Source organism: Nomia melanderi, chromosome 13 (assembly GCF_051020985.1).
Source record: "Nomia melanderi isolate GNS246 chromosome 13, iyNomMela1, whole genome shotgun sequence".
Taxonomy (NCBI): domain Eukaryota; kingdom Metazoa; phylum Arthropoda; class Insecta; order Hymenoptera; family Halictidae; genus Nomia; species Nomia melanderi.
Window position 1 is genome coordinate 13,207,978 of NC_135011.1, and position 13,299 is coordinate 13,221,276.

Here is a 13,299-nt window from a genome sequence, read left to right on the forward strand (position 1 = left end):
ATGGTTGGTAAAGATAATTTGATCAAAATTTTCATAAGATCATATAATGAATAAAAAAAATTAGAATATGCAAGAACAGGCATGCCTTTATTTTGGCTATTAAGGATCTTATTACCAACAATACTATTAATATCTATCTTTTCTGCATAATAATAATAATTAAATCAGATACATATTAAATATTTACAACAATTATTTCGTCGACCAACAAATATTTAGTACGATAATATACATCTTCATTCATTTTAATGCCCTTTATTTATGAATTTAGGTCACATTATACTGGAATTCACAAAATTAGAAATAGCAAGTACCAAGGACAAACAATAACCGAGCCAATAAATGTTTGCCATGGACTTCTCTAACAATAAGAGTGATGCTATCTACAAACCAATTTTTGTTGCATTTTCAACTTTTTTCTCAAATTACAAAATAAGTTCGTGCCAGAAATAACAAATATAATACATATTATTGTCCATAAGAGAAAGATCCCTCCAGCTCCAATATAAAGGGAAAAATAATCATCGCATTAACAAGTGCTACTTTATTTATAAGTTTTTCTCTGGTGTCACAAAATAGGTATGTATTATAAAATTGACACAGATTTTTTAGATAATGTTTGTAATTAACGCCATTTCACCGACTTGCGTACTTCCCAGTAATCTATTCTCACTAACATAGTTATACCTTTAAAGATAAACCTACAATTATTCACAAAAATAACAGTTCTTTTACTTGGGGTAACGGCATCTAATACGGAACACCGGCTTTGAACAGCTTGGCAAAACAAAGGATATACATTTTTTTCAATGAAACCTGCATCAGGTCTCGGAGAAATTAATAAACATTCATAAACTGATCGATAACAATGCTAAAATTTAAATAACTTCAAGCTATGGTAAAAATGTAAATCAAGTCAAAAACCGCGATCTGAAAAAATGGCTCCTAATATCCAACACCTAGGTAATTTGTAAATAAAACTCATTTCTATCACGAAAAATGAATATTTATGCAATTAAAAAGGATAGATAAACGAATTTTTCATTTCTTTCAACTTACATTATGTTAATTTTTTTCTTTTTCTTTCTTTATTCATTATATATGAATAACACATCGGGACCACTACATTTTTCGGGAAAACAATGCATTGGACATATTTTTTCTCTTACTATCATTTTTGCAATTGCCACTATCAAATAACAGTATAACATAATAATATGTAATAAAGAATGTGCACCCAATATGGGACGTGTTCCACATTAGGAATCCACGTATTCCGATATAAAAATAACAACTATTCTAAGAAGAAAATAAATTTACAGCAACTTGTTTTTGAATATTAAAAAACAAACATGTTCAATGATAAATCATGAAAAAATAAAATTTTGTAGACTATCTATAATAAGAAATTTGACTGTTTAACTCGTTTTTCAGAAAATTTAACATACTACCGAAAACCATAATGCTTTCATTCAATAACAAGTTCTTAATTTATGTTCAACTAATAATATGATTGTTTTCTATTATTAATGAAGTATTTCTCATGGTAAGTGACATATCAAGCTATTCATTTTCCGAAATATTGTAGTGTTCCATATTAGGCGCCGTTACCCTATATAATATATTTTGCGTATTTAACGAATGTTGAACTAGGAGTTATCAGGTATAATTTATATTGTCACAAACTTTGATTAATATACCTACTTTATGTTACCATACTTCAACATTAACACGTTCGCGACCACGCGTCACATATGTCTGACATAGTGATTTATTTAGTGAGCCCAACGTTACATATGTGTTACTATGATGATATTAACCGATATTTGGTGCATAGTATACTCTATTGTCGCATTGGCTAAATCAAAATGTCACATATACATGTATGGAATTTGTGCAAAATGCTTTGTTTGATTTATTCACTATGTTTTAACTGTTATATGAATAATATATCACGTGAAACCATTGAAAAAAAGGCATGGTCTACAGTGAAAGTATTTCAAATTCGACTGTGGTTACGAACACGATGAAATAAAGTTAACACATTGATTGTCACGGCGGTCACCGATGACCGGAGCTTCCAAATTACTTGAAAATAATTATAATTTCTCACATAACTAATATCGAATGAAAATGTTTAATAGCGTAAAACTAGATAACAGTATAACTTAAGCATTGCGACACCAAACAAGAAGTAACTGTTCTTTATCTTTCCTACAAAAGAAAAGCGACACATAAAACTATGAATTGGTAAAATAACAATTTGTTAAAATACAATAAGAAAACAATAAAGAACAATGTGGTAACACATATCGAATGTACCGTGCAGAACACCAGATACATCTCACGGAAGAAATGCCGATCTGAATGGTTGGAATGCAAAGAGGCACACCTATTGTCTTATGCATTTTCGACTCCAGCGTGCAATTTATCGTAGCTAATATATCAATAAGAAAAACATAGAGAAGAGAGGATAGAATGTAACAGAAAACATATCTAGGAAACAAAGTGAAATAGAAAGTATAACATTTATTTAAAAAAAATGTAAAATAAGGTGAAAGCATCAGTAACTAACTAGCTAAGAAAAGGTATCTGCATGAATAATAGTAAACGCTTGTTCCTTTATTACATAAAGAGACACGCATGAAAATACTGTTTGAACTTCTTGCATTATGTAACAAAGCGAACTTTTTAAAATAGTTATATTATCCAAATTTTATAGACGTTTTTGAAAATTCAATACTTAAAATTATAACAACATAAGCAATGAAAGATTCAGTCATAAAAACTTAAACGCTTAAGAATTTCCTACATCGTTTCTTGACAACAACGTTAAGGTAATTACAATACAGAGACATACAATCAACATCAATGAAATAAATCGTTAGTTTTTACGATAAACTATTTAATTCAGGTAAAGGTGTTTCAAAGTTGGATTGATAGATACTGCAGCATATCTATTGCGTCTTTGTCGAAAGATTATTATTTTTAAAAACCTTATTTTTCACGTTTTCCTGAAAAATGATCAACTACTGATATCAGGTCAATTACTGATGCCTTTACTTTAAAACAAAATTTTTTGAATGTGACATTGTTAGATTTATTGATAGAATACTCCTTTGGGTAAAATATGTCTCCAAAAGTTGCTGTTGGTTAAATGAGTGGAATTAATCCGCTGTTTGCGGAAAGTTTCTCAAGGATTTCCTCGTAAAACAAATGAATTAAATCAATTGTAAATAATTATATTGATAAAACAACAGTTGAAAGTTAAATGAGGAAGTAATTAGAGTCTAAAGCGTTAATTAAGATCAGAAAAAGATATACAATACGCTGAAATTTGTGTTAAAATTATTAGGTGATTTTCAACTTCTATTTGGTAGGGTTGAACATTATTAAAATGAAATGTTATTCGATAGAAATAAATTTATATTGTATTTAGTAATGTTATTGCATATATTTGCAAATTGGTTCCGAAAAATATATTACCCCAAAATATTCGGTTCTTCGTCTATTTTATCTTATCTGGAAAGTAAATATGTTCGTGCACGGTTACTGAAATTTGTATTCTGAACTTACAATATGTCGACCATCATTACCAATGATCAGTTCTCGTACTTCACATGATTATTTTAGACGAAACCTGTTACTTTATACTTTATATTGACGTTTTAAATAATCAAATATTTAGTTAATATATAATTTAAAAACAATTTATTTCTATAAATAAGATTTCGAAATTTATTTGTATACACCCTTATTTCCAAATGAACTTATTTGTTATTTTTATGAAGCAGTAATTTGCATCGTTATTTCAATTTCAAAGTAATAATGCTCAACTATGCCTGAAAATTATTTTGTAATTCGATAAACTATGTATGATAAACAGTTTTATCGTTATATTCCTATCTAACCAGACAAATAACTGCCTACAAAATATACGTAAACAAGTTAGATGATACAATTTTTTTGGTAGAAGCAGGGACGAAAGAAAAGACAGAAATTGACAAATTGATTAATCGGACAATAACGAATTGATATAAAGTTAAATAAACGAAAGGAAACGTAGAATTTTAAATCCAATTTTAAAACAGGTCGTTTGACCAGTTCGCGATATGATTAATGTTAAAACGTAATTAAAATGTCCATCTTCCGCGAGATGCATCGAGCAATTACCTGCGTTACCTTCGTTTTTTCGTCGTCGAAGCGAAAACAACTGATAATTGAGTAAGATGTAGTTTTCCAAGAATTTGTATTGTAATTTCTACGCGCCCATACATAGATACACTGCCAATCAAAAATTTGGAACCACTTGGTAGCTAACGTTACAAATTAAAAATTATGTATATTATAAATATATTTAAAAAATAACAAAAATTATATATCTTTATATTTGACCAAAACACACATGTCCATGTTCCTTTATCATACACAAAAGTTTTTTAATAAAAGTTGTTTGCAAAAATGATAGTTTCTCTCTTAACCGATGTATTTTTAATAAATTTAATATTTAACTTTTAACCGACAGTGTCAGTCTGATATACCTTAGTTTTCGAGTTATGGATAATTAAACGAAATGTTTGAAGTGCTCGTCTCCTACCAATTAACTGCGTTCGAGTATACACGTCAGCTTCAAACGCAAAGGATACTAATTTTTTCAGATGAACATGTCATTCTTCTTCGTTTTGTTTTAGTCTATCGTTAGAATATATTATAGGTGCATTTGTCTTGGTTTTGACGAATATACAACTGTATTATTTGATTTTATTACGCGCACAATGAGAGATTTTGGAAACTAAATTCCACAATTAACAAGTTAGATACTATAGTATATACAGCGTGACTAATATGCACGATCAGCAAGAAAGGATACAAAATGGATGTGAGACAAACTTTTGACCGACGATGTATGTCAGTGAAATAGTATCGATGTGAACATCCAGAAGAAAGTCCGTGTCAGCCTAGACTATAGACTCGGGAAACAACATTCACAACATTTAAAAAATCGCTAGTATTTTCGTAATTAACAAGTCAGTGTACAGTATCCTCGCGATTAGTACCTGGTCCGATCTACAGGATGAGTATTTACCCAGTAGTCATCCTCACCACTGGGGGGCGAGACCCCTCGGCAAATCAAGAAGTTTGACGGTCGAGCAGTTGTAATACTATATACTGTTCAGCAGGGTAGATATCGGTGAGACAACATTACTGCAATTATAAAACTGTTTTATGAGAGATTTTTTGTAAATGAAACTTCTACTAACGCATTCGTGAGATTTTTCTGAATAAACCAAGACCAAACACGACATACTTTGAGTCACAATTTACTAGAAGAAAATAAATCATTGTAATTTAATAAATAAGTAAATATGTTCCAAAATACATCGTGTTTGGTCTCGTTTTAATAAAAAAAAAACCTTACAATTCAATTAGTAAATATTTCAAGTAAGAAAAGTGAAAAATAGAAAAGTTTAACATTGCATTAATATCCTCTTATACATCTGTTTCTTTTGATCGTTCCGAAGGTCGAGTGTCTCGCTCTTTCATTCACGCTATCCTTCTCTACAAAGGGCAAACAGGAGTTCGCCTCGAATCTTATCTCGACTTCGAATTAACATCACTGCGTGATTAGTGCCCGGTCGCAGTCACTATTTTCGGATACGAATCGTGAGAATGCTACATACGAATATGATTTCGAGTGTAGCATGTATGCTACGCGGCCATGAATACTTGGCGACGTATATCACAAAGCACATCCTCTCTCTCACGTTTCTAAGGAGAATTTCATAAGGAGCAAGATCAATAGCGAACTAACGTTTAGAGTATGTGGGGTCTATGCTAATGCTAATGCAGGATCGATGCACGATATGTAATAAGGTTGTGCAGCAACGCGAATAAAAGTGCTGAACGAAGCGAAACAATGTTATCGGACCCGTGTAATCTCCATCCGCTTATATTTGGTCCCGAGGCGTCTCTCACCTGGACGCTCGCGGTTCTCATCAGCGCGAATAGAGCACAATACCTCTTCTTCGTCGAGATATCGATAATGGCTAGCTCTTTGCAGCCTGTTCGGCTACATCCTTTGCCCTATGAAAATCTAACACGCACGTGGTACGTGTCCCATGACACGATTTAGATAGTAGCGTGGCTTTATTAACTCCTTGCGCTCGACAACTTTTTCGGTCGTGTGAAACAGCAACTCGAGTCTGTATTACGTACTGTGAGTTGTTTAGAAGGACAGACTCTGAAAGGAATGACTAATTGGTCAGCTTTCATCTTTCTTCGTCTTATTTTCAATACTAATTTGCTATTTGTCAATACAGTTACAAGTAACTAATCGAAAAAATAAACAAAACACATGGCGGGATTCCTCTTGCCACTGTGCCCCAGAGCTCACCTCCTGAACAACGCACTGTATATTTGACGAGGATCTTACATGATAAAATGATTTTATATACAAATTAACATATAAACATATTATATTATAATTTTAATATTCATATTTGTATGTTAAAATATATATTTTTTCAATATTTAGTTTTGTATTTTTATATATAATTATTTATAAAACACTCGCCAATATGCATTCTAACAAGGGAAACTTTTTAATCAACACACGCCGATTTTGATGACACTGATGTGAAACATAGATCTGAAGAAAATCTACATTGAAGAAATTACATTGTTTATTTTGAGGCGAACAATTTAAAAAGAAAATTTCTTTTCTATACTCCCGAGTACCAGAGATATTTTAAAAACTATATTTTTAACCCTCAATTGTGAGGGGTGTTTTACCCCTTCAATGTGGATATTGATCGATACGAAAAAAAATATGTGTTAAATAGTTTATTAAGAACTATATCTCACATAAATTTCATTAAAATCGACGTGTGCGAATTGAAAAGGTTCCCCTGTTAGTTCTACTTATAATTCATGCAGATCCGAGTTTCTGTACAACCAACGTAGAAAGTAAAACTATTAACTAACTTATCTTAAAGTAAGACTATTAACTAACTCAACTGTATCAGCTTCATTAACCTGATGCGCAATCAGTCACTGCAATCTGTTAAAACCGCAACAGAGCACGGAAATTAACATATATAATAACAAAAAGCCTTTCAACACTTAGCGAGCAACGTAGCATATAGTATTACATAATAACATAATTCTCTTTAAAAGTTAATATGAAAGAAGTTGCTCTGGTATATAAAAAACGCATGATTTTATTGAATTATATTAGACGTTGGAAGAAAAATTAAAACAATTTATGATACTATAGAGTTTCATAAATTATTGTAGTTGTTTACCCTAATCCTTATTTAACCCTCACTGTACCACATCTGTATCCATTCGAACCCTAAGCTCATGACTATTATTTTTTACAATCATTGTTCAATTGTTTAGTTAACATAACATTCCTTAGAAATAAGAGAAAGCGTGATAAATTAATAAGATATATTAATTCAAAGTGTTCGTGTAAATAAAGTCTGTCGTGACTCCAGACGAAATCATCTGTACGGTTGCTAGAACTGTCGATACTCCGAGGGTTAAGAGAAGATTCGATATATAAAACTATCCTACAGTAGCACGTCTCTTCCAGTCCTTGTAATTGTAGCATAGGGTAATTGACGCAAGAAGTAACTGTAAGTTGATTGAACCTTTGAGATAAGTAGATGCGCAAATGTCTTTCGAGCTATAGGCATCTACACTATGTTTTATAGCGGCGCCTGTAATAAATCTTTAATAATTTAGCATCCTTCCTTTGCTTCGACGAACAGTTTGTAACGAAAAATACATAGTTAACTGGATACTTTCCGCATTTTGTACCCACTGCGCAACCAATAGTCAGTCCTGGGAATGAAAATTTCAAGTGCGCTCCATAATTTTGAAGAATTGCGTCATTAAAATTGTTCGGAATGCCGAGAAAGATTGATGAACGAGACAGGTTATGATTTAGTAGTACATAAAAACATCTGCAACCATATTATTAACTTCATGGGAACATGTTCACGAACAAGGTACAGGAATTTTGTGCAACGTAGTAAAAAGTTATGAAGAGCACGCGTGTAGCCAAGAGGTTCACTTTCTTTGTTCCGTGTTCAAAATCAGAATACACATTTCTGCACTTCTTGATCGTAAACATGAATGTAAAACTTACTTTAGAGATTTAGATTAGTTCACTGAAGCTAAACCTTTTATCCAGTTACAATTAAAATTGTAATAGTGGCCATAAGGGTTGCTCTTATACATCTCTTATTTATATTTATGCTATACAGAGTGTTAATTTTAATTCAAGCACCTAAAGTAATTCTGCTATTACTGAAAGTAAGAAGAAATGACTAAGTAGGATGCCCTTCGCAGGATTTTTTTTATCACCATCAGATACATGTACATCTAATTTAGTAATTCTTTTTTACCTCATTTAATATATAATATATATTTATGAGTGTTGTACATTAAATTCCTATTGTGTAGTACAAAATTGTACATGTATTACTCCTTTGCTGGAACAGAATCACAACTCAAACAACGTGACTTTCGAGTTACTGCTATAAATATCTATAGAGTTGTCTCTTTAATGATAGCGGAAAGCTTACTTACTTATCTGAATAATTTGAATAGTGGAGAATTGTTACCTTATTATTCTTGATTTATATTAACATAAATATTATATAATAATAATGGGTAAGTATATTGTGTGTATAAAAATATAACATTTTTCTAATAATAAGTATTACTTGAAAAGACTATTAAATAAAAATTTACTGGACCAATTTGAAATTCGGTCATGTCGAAAATTTCCAGATGTCTCTTTTACGTCCTGTCTATTCAACTGATTCAGTGCTTCACTACCGGTTTCGTCGGATCGCCACTGTTCCTCAAGTTTACCCAACTTTGTGAAGTCAGTTCGTTTCGCGACGACTTCCGTAACGTGGGCGATGAATTATTACCGTTCTGCGCGCTCGACGTGAAAGTATAGCCATCCATTCTCTATCATTTAACAGCCATTGAAAAATCTTTATACGAACTTAGCAAAAAAATTGCATTGTTATGGAATAATCATGAGAAAAATAATAAATTTTTCAAGATACTCAGTATATAATAAAAGAAATTATAAATTGGGCTCAAGCGAAATATCCAATTTTATATATGAATTAGAAACAGTAAAAAAGATTGAATGACATAGTATGATACGCATTGTTCAATAATATTCTACGCTCGTAGATGTATTATTATTCTATTGGCGATGAATTTAATTATCTCGTATACTTTATCAATGTCAAATCTTGTCAGTCTGATACACCAACAACATACCAACCGTGCAATTCTACAGTCTCTTCTATGCATACTGATTGTGACAGAGAAGTGCAACGTGTATATTCGCACGTGACTAATTCACCAGCCTTGTCACGCCGAATAAGTCTGCACGGAAGACAACGACAAATGTAACAGGTTCCATTGGAAAAGAATCAAATTAATCAAACAGATTGAACAAATGATACGGGTTTACAGCGCACGTGCGTATTTATTTTTCACGATTCGTTTCACCGAATAAGATTCTTCTGTTTTTGGCGTGGACATTGCGGTAGAGATACGCGTCGACAAGAATGAGTATGCGGCACTAGCTTTCTAATCGACCATTATACCTAGTTTTAATTTATCGATCGATAAATTGAACCTACGTTTAATTTATCGAGGAAAAGAAACAAGCAATCTGACGAGCAGTAATCGATAGTTCGCGCTTGTTCTTGCAAGAACGTTTCATTATAACACAATAACCTTTTTCGTGATAATGGTAACGAAAGCTGTATTACTACGAGCCATAAAATGATAACGAAACATATCACGGCTACCTCTATCCGTGACACGTTTCCACAACGACTGATTTACCTCACTTTCTACTATCTACCTTATTAATCGCGAAAGTATGACCGTGTCTCGAGTCAGAGTTATCTAAGTGGGAAGTAAATCAAGTATTCTGCTTGTGCCTGATCAAGCTAGAACGTTGCCAAAGAATAGAAGAACAGCTTTCATAATCGTTCATAAGTCTGCGTCTGTGTGCATCAATAAATACATACATCGATTGACAATAATCAAAATTTCAATCTTTATTATCTGTATTGTTAAATATGTATTATTCATACTGTCGAGCATTGTTATAATTTCTTTAATTTTATAAGTTGTCAATTACATATTTAGATATATAGCACAATTTTATTACATATCCGTAGAGTATACTACATTTTACTGAATAATTATTATTAACGTATTTTGCAGCAAGAAATTTACAGGAGATTAAAGCTTAAATACCATGGGACAAAATGTCTATAAGTGGACAAATAAGAAGTTATGTAGTAATGTAACGAAAAACACAGACCTTATATTCAATCAATTTTAATTTATTTATGATTTCGAAATAACTACAAAGAATATTTTGTAAATTAACTATACAAGCAATATAGGTGTTTTTTTATAGAAAATGATTTTATAGTTTTTTACAAATAAAGTAACTTATATTTTTATTCAATTATAAACATTGAAATATGTTTAAACAGACTTTAAAATAAGCGAGACAATCAAACTCAAATGACCAGCATTTTGATCTATGGGCTGTGGAAACTGTATTTTTGATCAAACACAACTGAAACAATCCAGAAAACTTACTGAAAGTATAATAAAAACATATGCAAAGTTTCAACTAAAAGACATTCATACCTTTTTCTACAAAATTCATATTCTTTATCGAAAGAAGTAAGATTCCCATCTTAATTAGATATAAACTTTAATTGAAATCACAAAGTGGGTATCTGTTAATGTAACGATTACGTGAATAGTGTATAAGAGTTCAGCATTTAATAAAAACATTATATCTATACAATTTGTAAATAAAACAAATTACACTTTTCGTGGATAAAATTCGTAGAGGCAATTAAAGTAACATGAAAACAAAAATCAAAACATAGTCTTTCTAAGCACTGTTCACGTTTTCACCGTTGTAAAGTGATTTACGAACATAAAAACTTCATTTTCTAAATAGTAAATATACATATAGTTTTCACTATAATCTGATAACGGTTACTCGTACTTCGAAAGAAGACTTAATACAATAATACAAAATAATATCAGTCAAAATGAAAGAATATATAATTTTATTTTGTATTTTTAATATATCTTAAATATATTTCTTTTAGTACATTCATGTAGTTTTATTCATATAGTCCATCGATCTTTATTATCTCGATCCCACAATAACTTTACTACTTCTCTCATACATTAAAAGACAAAATTTGCTATTATAATATTCAACAAATGAAAAACAATATTAGGTGTTGACTACTATAACAAAAATCAGTTTCCCCCGGATCTCTACGGAACTGTATCATCGCGCGGCGTGGCATGGCGGTGTCGTACATTCGAATCTGTCTTATTTAATAAACCAAAGGGAACACTGCCGAAACTAGTCAGCAATGTCCGACAATTATGCAACATTACGTTGGCCGGCGTAGAGAAGCAAGTGCAATGTACTGCTCGTTTTATGAGACCGTGATTACTGAACGTGACTGCACAAAGCAGTTCGGTGCAACGCGAACGGGTCAAACCATGAGACCGTTTCTACAGGTATTGGTCTGTGTAACGTATTGCCAGGCGAGTGGTGTGTAATATGCATATGCGAGGTCTGTTACATCGAACGGAGGAGGATGCACCTGCCCCACGACGCGAAGAGTACCCGCTTGAGAAAGCCTCGCGGACGAACCCCTCTTCCGTTTCGAATACATTGCCTGTGAGAAACGATTGGCTAGCAGGTCGACCGGTACTGTATACTGTATATGTATACTTACTCGAAGGCGCGCGGTAGTTCTGAATTAAAGCAGCGACTGCGGGGAACGAGCCAGCCCCTACTTATCGCTCGGCGGTACATAGATTACTGAACTGCACCGTCTACCGTCCACTGTCTTAGTCGTGTGTAACTGTGTAACGTACATTCGGAGCCTCGTCCCTCGCGACATCGCGTCGCTTTGAATCGCTGTTAAAACCCGCCCCAGTTAATAAACTATATCACGGGAAGAATAATTTTCTGTGTTCCTCGGCCTCGCGCCCACCTTCTTGCTCTATATCAGTATTCTACGCGAGAAACGATGTTCGAGTACTTTTGCTCTGCCTTTCGTTTGCCTTTCGTTTGCCCCTCGCTGTATTATATAAGGCGCGGCTGAATGATATATCAAGCGGACACGAGGTGATTCCTTAGGAAGAAATCAGAAAAATAATAAAATTAAGTTTTTCCGTTTCATGCTTATTGTTAGCTATCGAGATGTAGTCACAGTTTGACGTTTGTCGTTGAATGAATCTTACAAAATTCCTGTTGAATTATTACTAATGCTAAGCTAGCAAAAGCAAAAATGTCCAACGTTCACATATCTTTAGTCTAAACAAAGGCGATAGAAAGGCAACCAGATGTGTCTGGATCTTGTCACGCGAAGTCGAGAAACTTTTCTCCAGGCAAGGCTATAAACTGTCTTGTAAAGAAAAGCGGACACCAACTTACTTTTAGGTGTTTCGAGTCATTCGCATTCGAGAACTTGAAAGAGCTACACGTGTTTTTCAAAGTCGTTATAATAAAGTCACACTGTAAAATATATACTGTTTCATTATTTAATCACCCATTTCCAATAAGTTCAGTGAATGAAACTGACGATCTATTCACCGCTAAAATAATCTCAAACACTGTCCATATAAGCTGCTTAATTTTTTTCTGAAGGATTCATTATCATTTAAAAAGAATGAGTTCAGGTGAAATGATAAAGGAGCATATCCGACATTGTTTTCTGTATGAATTTCGTAAAGGAAACAATGCTATTATTGCATCGAACAGTATTAATAATGTTTATTCGGAAGTCTTAAGTGTGCGGAAGTGTTAACGATGGTTCGCAAAATTTCGAAACTGGGACTTTCATTTGGAAAATGATAAGAGACCAAGAAGACTGTCTTTTCATGAAAACGACGAATTAAAAACTGTAGTTGAAAAAGATCGGAGTTTGACAATTGGAGAAATTGCAGAAGTGCTTGGTGTATCGTGGTCCGCACTGCAAGAACACTTTCACAAAATTGGAAAGGTGTGGCAATACGGAAACTAGGTTCCGCATGTCCAACTCCAAAATCGAGTATTCACGTGAATGAAGTGTTGTTGTGTTGTGTGTACGGTGGAATTTCCAAGGAGTTATTTATTTGGAACTCTTGAAGCCCGGAAATACTGTTACTGCCAACTTTTATTGCGAACAACTAACACGCCTACACAGTGCGATT

At 32.8% G+C, this 13,299-nt stretch overlaps 1 protein-coding gene across 5 annotated transcripts in view; it reads right to left on the reverse strand.

The window, feature by feature from the left end:
- Positions 1–13,299, reverse strand: part of Cad99C (cadherin 99C) — a 303,145-nt gene that overhangs the window by 101,200 nt on the left and 188,646 nt on the right. The window contains exon 1 of one of the 5 annotated variants that reach the window (XM_031973643.2): positions 11,838–11,874. The exons of the other annotated variants lie outside the window; for them this stretch is intronic. The gene's annotated coding sequence lies outside the window, so the exon portion shown is untranslated. Of the gene's footprint in view, positions 1–11,837; positions 11,875–13,299 lie in introns of those variants that run through there. 5 annotated transcript variants of the gene reach the window in all.